Genomic DNA, 7,215 nt, shown 5'->3' on the forward strand with positions numbered 1-7,215 from the left:
TCACTACTGCCCACTGGCTGATAAGCCCTTCTCCCTCTGCACCTCTATGCCCTCAGCTAGAAAGAGAAGGAATCAGGAGGGATCTCCCTGAGCTGCTTTTCAACCCCTGAGTGTCTAAGCTTCCTCTTGGCTTTGGTTGGAAAGGAAGGGCTGGCTGGAACAGGGTGAGCTTGCTAGCCTTAACTAAGCATAGTGCAGCTAATATGGACTCCGGACCTAGACCACCTGGGTTCTAATCCTGGCCCAGCCACTTGCCAGCTGTACGTGACCTGGGCCAGGTTTCACGACCTTGCAAAGGTCTCAGTCTCCCAATATATAAAATGGGAATAACAAGAGTATCCACCTTACTGTCGTAGCAAAGAGTAAAGGAAATACAAAAGAAACATTTGCAACCATGTCAATTACAGAAGGTAATTTTTTTTCATCCCATCTCTTTTTTCTTGCTCACCTCTTCTTGACACTTCTCCACTAAGACACATAATATCTGTGATGATCACCAACACAACACACTTCCATGGGTGGACTGAGACATGAAAGACTATTATACTTCCAAAACTATTATAGTGGAAGACTGTTCTGTGTAGGATACTTATGAAAAGCATCTCACCAGCATGACAGGACTTAGAAGCCGTCTGTGCTCAGAACTACAACACTAAGGACTGCAGCTTAGACAGGAGTGGGTGGGTGGCACACGTTCCCTCCAGGGCCAGCCACAAAAATCACAGAGGGATGCAAAAGTGACGCTGTTATTCTATTCTAGGGGTAAAAAGTGAATCAAATGCAAACACCAGTATTTAACTCCTGCAAGTAATAAAGTACTTAGATACACCTCACTCCTAAATTCATGCCATGGCCAACAGGGTTGAGAAATACTCCTTAGCCATCGTATATAACCTCCCCAGCTGGGGCCAAGGTCCAGCAGGCCTTAACACAAGCATCGCAGGGTGGGGGCGGTTTACAGGGAAAACCCCACCAAACCCAGCCATGAAAGCTGATCCCCATGGCCTGTCCAGATTTTTCAGACCTGACAAACGGCCTCGACAGAAAGGCTCCTGTTCTCTTTGCAGAAAGTTATGTGTTCAGACAAGACAGCTCCGGGATTTTGAAGAAATAAAGTGATTCTTCCAACCCCTCTCCTGCACACATACAGCTTTCCAGATGCGACAAAGTCAGGGAAACATGAATTTAAGCAATGAAAGAATAAATAAATAACACAGCCCAAGTGGGCAAACACAGCTCAAGTCCCCATGCTTCCAGCCAACAGAGAACATGGTTAAAAGCACTAAGGCTCCTGGGACCCAACTTGGCGACCTTCCAAGAGCTATTAGTTTGCATTAACACACTGAAAGAGAAGGTCAGATAAATTAAAAGTGAGAAGGTAATTTTGAAGAAGGACGTCTTTATACTCAGCACCGGCACAGGGCATGGCTCATGGCAGCTGCCATATAAACACTCAATGAACACACCTGCAGCTGGCAGAGGTCACACCATGCTCAGATTTTTGATGTTGACACAAGATGCAAGATACCACAGAGACAAGACTTAGATTAGAAACTCTAAGGGGCACTGGGGGGCTCAGTCAGTTAAGTGTCCGACTTTGGCTCAGGTCATGATCTCACGGCTCGTGAGTTCAAGCCCCATGTTGGGCTCTGTGCTGACTATTCAGAGCCTGGAGTCTGCTTTGGATTCTGTGTCTCCCTCTCTCTCTGTCCTACCCCCACTAGTTCTCTCCCTCTCTCTCTTTCTCTCTCAAAAAAAAAAAAAAAAGCATTTAAAAAAATCTTTAAAGAAAGAAACTTTAACAAGGGTCGGGAGATCTTTACTCAATTTCAAACAAATTAGAAAGTACAATTATCCTTTGGTTATTAGGAGTGACTCTATACTTCAAAGCACTTGAGAACTTTCAAGGCAGCCTAGTAAAACTTGCATTGACAAGTACCAGATTTATTTGTGACCCAAACCTCTCAACTGTCACCCACAATGGCATCCTCCCCCAATATAAAATTATTCCCTTTCTTTTTTAAAAAGTACCTGGATTCTGGAACACATACATCTTCCTTCAGCCAAAACTATCAATTAACTGATCACCTGACACAAGGACCCTTTCTCAAACTTTGACACTCATCACAATAAACCCTCTGAGACAAAGCTCCTGGCAGTATATGCTTTCCTGATATTTACTACAATAATATCAACAAAGAAAGCCACCCCCCACCACCACCCCTCCTTTCTGGACCCAGAGGGCCGAAAGACACAAGGAGGAGGGAATAAAATGAGTACCCACTACTTTTTACATCTCTTGGCAAGGAGCAGGGCAACTACCCACCTGGACGATCACAAGTGTGAGAGAGGACATGAACCTCCCAACCCAAGTCTTATGATGACCGCTCTATGCAGTTTTCTGGACATCTCTGCTGCACATACCGGTCACTGTCTGTCCCCTGCCAAAATCAATCTGAGGGTGACTCTGCAATGACTTAGATCCCAAGCCACATGGAGCATTTGGAAAGGTGGTGTTAAGTGAGGGACATCTACAATGGACCCTGAGGAGCCACACTTCTAAGGGAGGAACCAAAGGCCTCCCCTTGGGCTAGAATCACAGGGGGACTAGCATTTCAATGCTTTTGGAGGCCAGCTGGGCAGAAGGCTGGCTTAGTTATTTTTAAACTGAGAAACTGAATGGGAAGGGAGAAAATTTGAATTCCTGTGCTCTCCTGAAATGAGGTCCCTTCCAGCTCCAAGATGCTACTGAAGAACATTGCATAGGCACATACTTCTTTATGAGAATGTACATATACATACATACGTGTGAGTGTATATGTCTGCTCTATTCACACTTGGAACACAAAGCGCTTGAAATGTACACTGCTGGGATCACAAAGTCCCTGAGCTGCTTTGCAACACGGCTGGAGCACCCAGATGCCACTGACAGATATGGGCAGAGTCTGAGCCCCCAGTCTCCCGCCATCGCAGTCCGCCTTAACACCAGCCGGCAACTGCTCCTGTAGGTGCAAACCCCCAAAGCCCCAACCCAGGCCTGCAGATTCCTTTCTCCTAGTGATTCTGGTCACAAGTGTCCCAAACCCAGGCAAACTGGAACAAAGGTGGAGACCAAAGGAAAAGCCAGCACCCAGCTCTGCAGAGTGTGGGTGTCAGGCAGAGGCACTCGCTTCTCCTCTTCTCGCAGCACCTAGAAGGGGGAGAAGGGTCACCCTCTTCACCCTCCTCTATCATGGCCTTTTTCAGAACCTCTCCACTTCACTCCGACTACACTGGGTTAGTAACTGGAGAAAACTAAAAAGGCCTCTAGAAAATGGAGCGTCACTCTAATCCTGACAAAGTTAAGGTTGCTTACCTCAGCCCTGAACAAGAACAAGAAGAATTTGTAGGAAAGCAGAAGTGGGGGTGGTGGTGAAAACTCATTTATTAAGTCAGATCTGTGATGGGCTTGCCCATCGCGAAAAACTTTGATTTCTTGAATCAAAACAAGGCAGGTCTGATCCTGCGACAAGGATCAGGATAAGGGTGATGCAGTAGCTAACATGGTGGTGGGTGGGGAGGGGGTGCTCGAGGAGTAAAACCCAGCCAAGTTGCTCAGGTCCTGATAATGAACACAGGCAGGGGCACCAGCCCCCCACTTGCCTCTCTTTACAATGAGATCCTGCTGCTCATGCTCGAATCTGAATTGTGTTTCCAGGTGCACCGGGCCATCCCACCGAGCCCGGTACAAACCTTAGCCTTCCCCTCCCCAACTTCACAGCTCCATAAATGCCCAACCTTCCCTAAACAGGCGGCCACAGCCAGGTGCAAACAAACTGTGCCCTCCCCTGCGCCGGGCTTGGCAGTCAGAACCAGGAGCACCGGGCTCTAGACCCCGACCCCGGCATCTGAGAACCTCAAGCATCGCCTGGTTCCCGCAGAGCACCCCGCTGGCGCTCGCAACGCGGCTGGACAATGCAAGCGCCACCTCTTCCCTCTTGCGCGCGGTAGCTACGAAACCACGGCTTTGTGTGTGACAGCAAGTGTGTGCGCGAACGTCCCCGGCTCACACACCCCCTTCCACCCAGTCTGCTCCCTGCGCGAGGTCCGCGCGCTCAGCGAGTGCATAGAGAGCGGGTCCGACCGCACCGCCAGGCCTCTGGCCTCCCAGCCTCGGACCTGGCCTCGGAGAGCGAGGGATGACATCCACACCCCCGTTCCCAGCCGCGGGGGCGGTCGGCGCGAGTAGCGTCGGGAGCTGAGCAAAGGCTAGGCAGGGGCCAGGGGCACCAAAGGGCTACAGGCGGGCGCCGCGCCCCCCACCCACGCGCTCGGTCTCCCCCAACTTAGCTCGCAGCCGACTCGGAGGGGGCCGGGGCGGCTCGCGACTCGGCAGGAAGTTCCCAGGGCCGCACTGAGCATGCTCTCGGGGAGTGTGTGCGCGGGTGTGGGCTCTGCGCTCCCCGCAGCCTCTTCGGCCAGGCAGCCTGGCGGAGCGCGCGGGTGGGATCGCGGGGCCGGCGGCCGGCCCCTAGGGGTGGGGGTTTCCTCGGGCTTCCTTGGTCCCCCAGCCCTGAGGAGCTCCGGCCGCCGCATCCTTTCTCTTCTGGGCCTGGGGCCAACCTCCCTTCTTCCTCTCCCCTGGCCGGTGGCGGAGCCCGCCCTGTGCGCCCGGGTCCCGGGGACCCCAGCTCGGCCCACACCCGCAGCGCGACCCCACCAGCCTCCTCCGAGGTCCGAGCGCCCATCTGCCATCCCCGGCAGCTCGCCTCCGGTCCGCGCCACCAAAGCCTCCTCTGGTCAGTCCTTTTCCCAAAGGGCCCTGGGGGGCCTCCTGTCTCCCCTGGGGAGGGCTGCCCCGGGCAGGTGGGCGCCTCAAGGCGCGTCCCCAGCTGCACTCCCGGGTCCCGCAGAGCGGCTGCAGCCAGGGCACCCACGCAGGCGGCGGGCGGAAGCCCCTGGCCGCGCCGCCCTCGGTGCAGGCTCTCGCCGCCCGCGCTCAGCTCCCCGCGCCCTCCGTGGTCCCCTCTGCGTGCATCTCTCCGCGGGGATGGCAAGCCCGACGCGATCTCCGCGACCCAGTAGCTCTCACCTCCTTGTTGAGCAGCAGCAGTAGCAGCAGGGAGCGCCCGCCAGCCGCTGTCCCCGCGGGGCCCACGACACGGCGGGGCACGGGGTCGCGGCGCCCCGAGCCTGCGGCGCGGCTACCTGGGTTGGATCGCGCCCGGGGCCGCCGCGGCTGCCGCCGGAGCCGCAGGGCCGCCGCCGAGCGGGCCGCGGCAGGGACGGTCTACAAACTCCCAGCCCTGGCGGGGCCGCGCGCGGCGCGTCCACACACGGCCCGGACGCGGCAGAAACACTCCTCGGGGGCTTAGCCTACCAGGGCGAGGGTCTGTCCGCAGTTTCTTCCAACACCCCCCTGCCTAACCTCTCCAACTTCTCCCCGCTTCTGGGCTCTCGGCTCCTGAAGGCAAGGATTCTGGTCAGAGACGTTGGGCAAACTCCCCGCCCTCCCAGGCAGAGCGCTCAGCCAATTCGGAACGCCCCAGCTTTTCAGGGGCCGTCTGCAAACTCTCAACTCTGTGGGAGAGGACTTCTAGCAACCTTTCAATTCCGCAGCCCAAAGGGAGAAAGGAGCGAGGGAGACAGGTTAATCGTGGCCATAAATAATATTCTAGCAAGGTCAGGGTTAGTGTGCAAATGTTCATATGACGAAGCATCCTCCCGAGTGGTGCAGTCCAGGGGCTTTTAAGCACTAGGGGCATTCCAGCAGTGAAGCCCAGTGAGGGAAGACTGGGGGCTCACCCATTTACAGGTGCATGCAACTTTAATACATGTCCTGAGTCTCAGTGTCCTTTGCAGAATGGGTTATAGGTAGCCTTCTGAGTCTACCACTTGGTTTTTTTTTTTACTTTGGACAAGTCACTTAGCCATTTGAATTCAGCCTCTTTATGAGCATGATGCTGCCTCAGGAGTCTATTTTGGAGATGAAATAAAACATGTGAAAAGTATTTAGGTATACTTGGCATATAGTAGGCGCTCAATAAATGAATCCCATCTCTCTTTCTTTTTCTTCCTTCTCTCCCTGGATTCTACAAACACTCCGGATGAGCTAGCTGAACATTGTACTATTGTAAATTCAAAACGAAATAAAACACATCCCATGCCCTGAAGGTACCACAAACATTGACTGAGAAGACATATTAAATCCAACCAAACCCTGGGAGAGACAATGTTGTACAGTTGCATCGCTGAGCATTATAGATCATTGTTAAGGAGGATCTAGAATGGAAGACGAGCGGCCTGGTGGATCACCTAGGGGTCAAAATGACAGGATTCATAACCGCAGCAAGTTTCAGGCCCTGTAACTAGTCACTACATCAGGTTCAACTTCCCTTTACCTTCCCTGTGGGATTTCTCCATCTCTACTTCACTGTCCTCCTTAGGGTCTTCTGTCCTGAATTTAGATCACCCCACTCTACTGTCCACAATCCTCAACAGAGGCATTTAAAAACTGATCATGGAATTTTTAGACCCTAGAAATGACTTAGCCCCACTTTCTCATTTTGTAAGTGAGCTCTCAGGGCCACCCAAGTGGTTAGGGAAATCTTCTGACCCCAGGATCTTAGTAGAACACACCTCATGGCCTCTCTTACATTTAGCTAGCTCTCATCTCAAGGCACATTAGGTCAGTCCTACCTTTTACTTCAAGCTCAAGTAAACAGCTCTCACATTTTTTGAACGGATGAGCCCCCAATTCTCAGCTGTCTGAAACTGTCCAGGTGATACTCAAGAGCCACAAGGAAATCTGTAAGGGCAGGACTATTCCTCTTAATAAGACCTTTTGGTGAAATCCCAGGAACCTTGCGAGGCACGTATTTTTCTCAGTCCCTTGTTAGAAAATAAGGTCTCACAGTGCTTAGGGCACTAGAAGCGAAATAGAAGAAGAGTGACATCTGGTGGCCAAGACTTTCTGGGCTTTGAATATGGATGGTACAAATTCTAAATCTAGTAGATTTGCTTCAAAGCCAAGTTCCTGCGTGTGGTTAATAACTGTACCACCGGGTTGCCTAGAGATTTCTGAAAGATATCAGTCATTTAAACATCACAGACCCACTGCTATAGAGGATATTACATACAGTGATTATTTCAGGACCTTTTAAAAAATATATGTATATATAGAGAGATAAAGTTTAAGGGTGTAATATTCATATGTACACACATTATATGTATTTA

The 7,215-nt window shown here is 52.0% G+C and overlaps 1 protein-coding gene across 2 annotated transcripts in view; it reads right to left on the reverse strand.

The window, feature by feature from the left end:
• MGAT5 (alpha-1,6-mannosylglycoprotein 6-beta-N-acetylglucosaminyltransferase) overlaps positions 1-5,180 on the reverse strand; it is a 341,458-nt gene extending 336,278 nt beyond the window's left edge. For both annotated transcript variants that reach the window (XM_047084129.1, XM_047084128.1), the window contains exon 1: positions 5,072-5,180. The gene's annotated coding sequence lies outside the window, so the exon portion shown is untranslated. The remainder of the gene's footprint in view (positions 1-5,071) is intronic.
• Between the last annotated feature and the right edge of the window lie 2,035 nt (positions 5,181-7,215).

This window comes from Lynx rufus, unplaced genomic scaffold, assembly GCF_022079265.1.
Source record: "Lynx rufus isolate CCGP_SWC_20201006 ecotype Redwood Valley unplaced genomic scaffold, mLynRuf1.p SCAF_2, whole genome shotgun sequence".
Taxonomy (NCBI): Eukaryota; Metazoa; Chordata; class Mammalia; order Carnivora; family Felidae; genus Lynx; species Lynx rufus.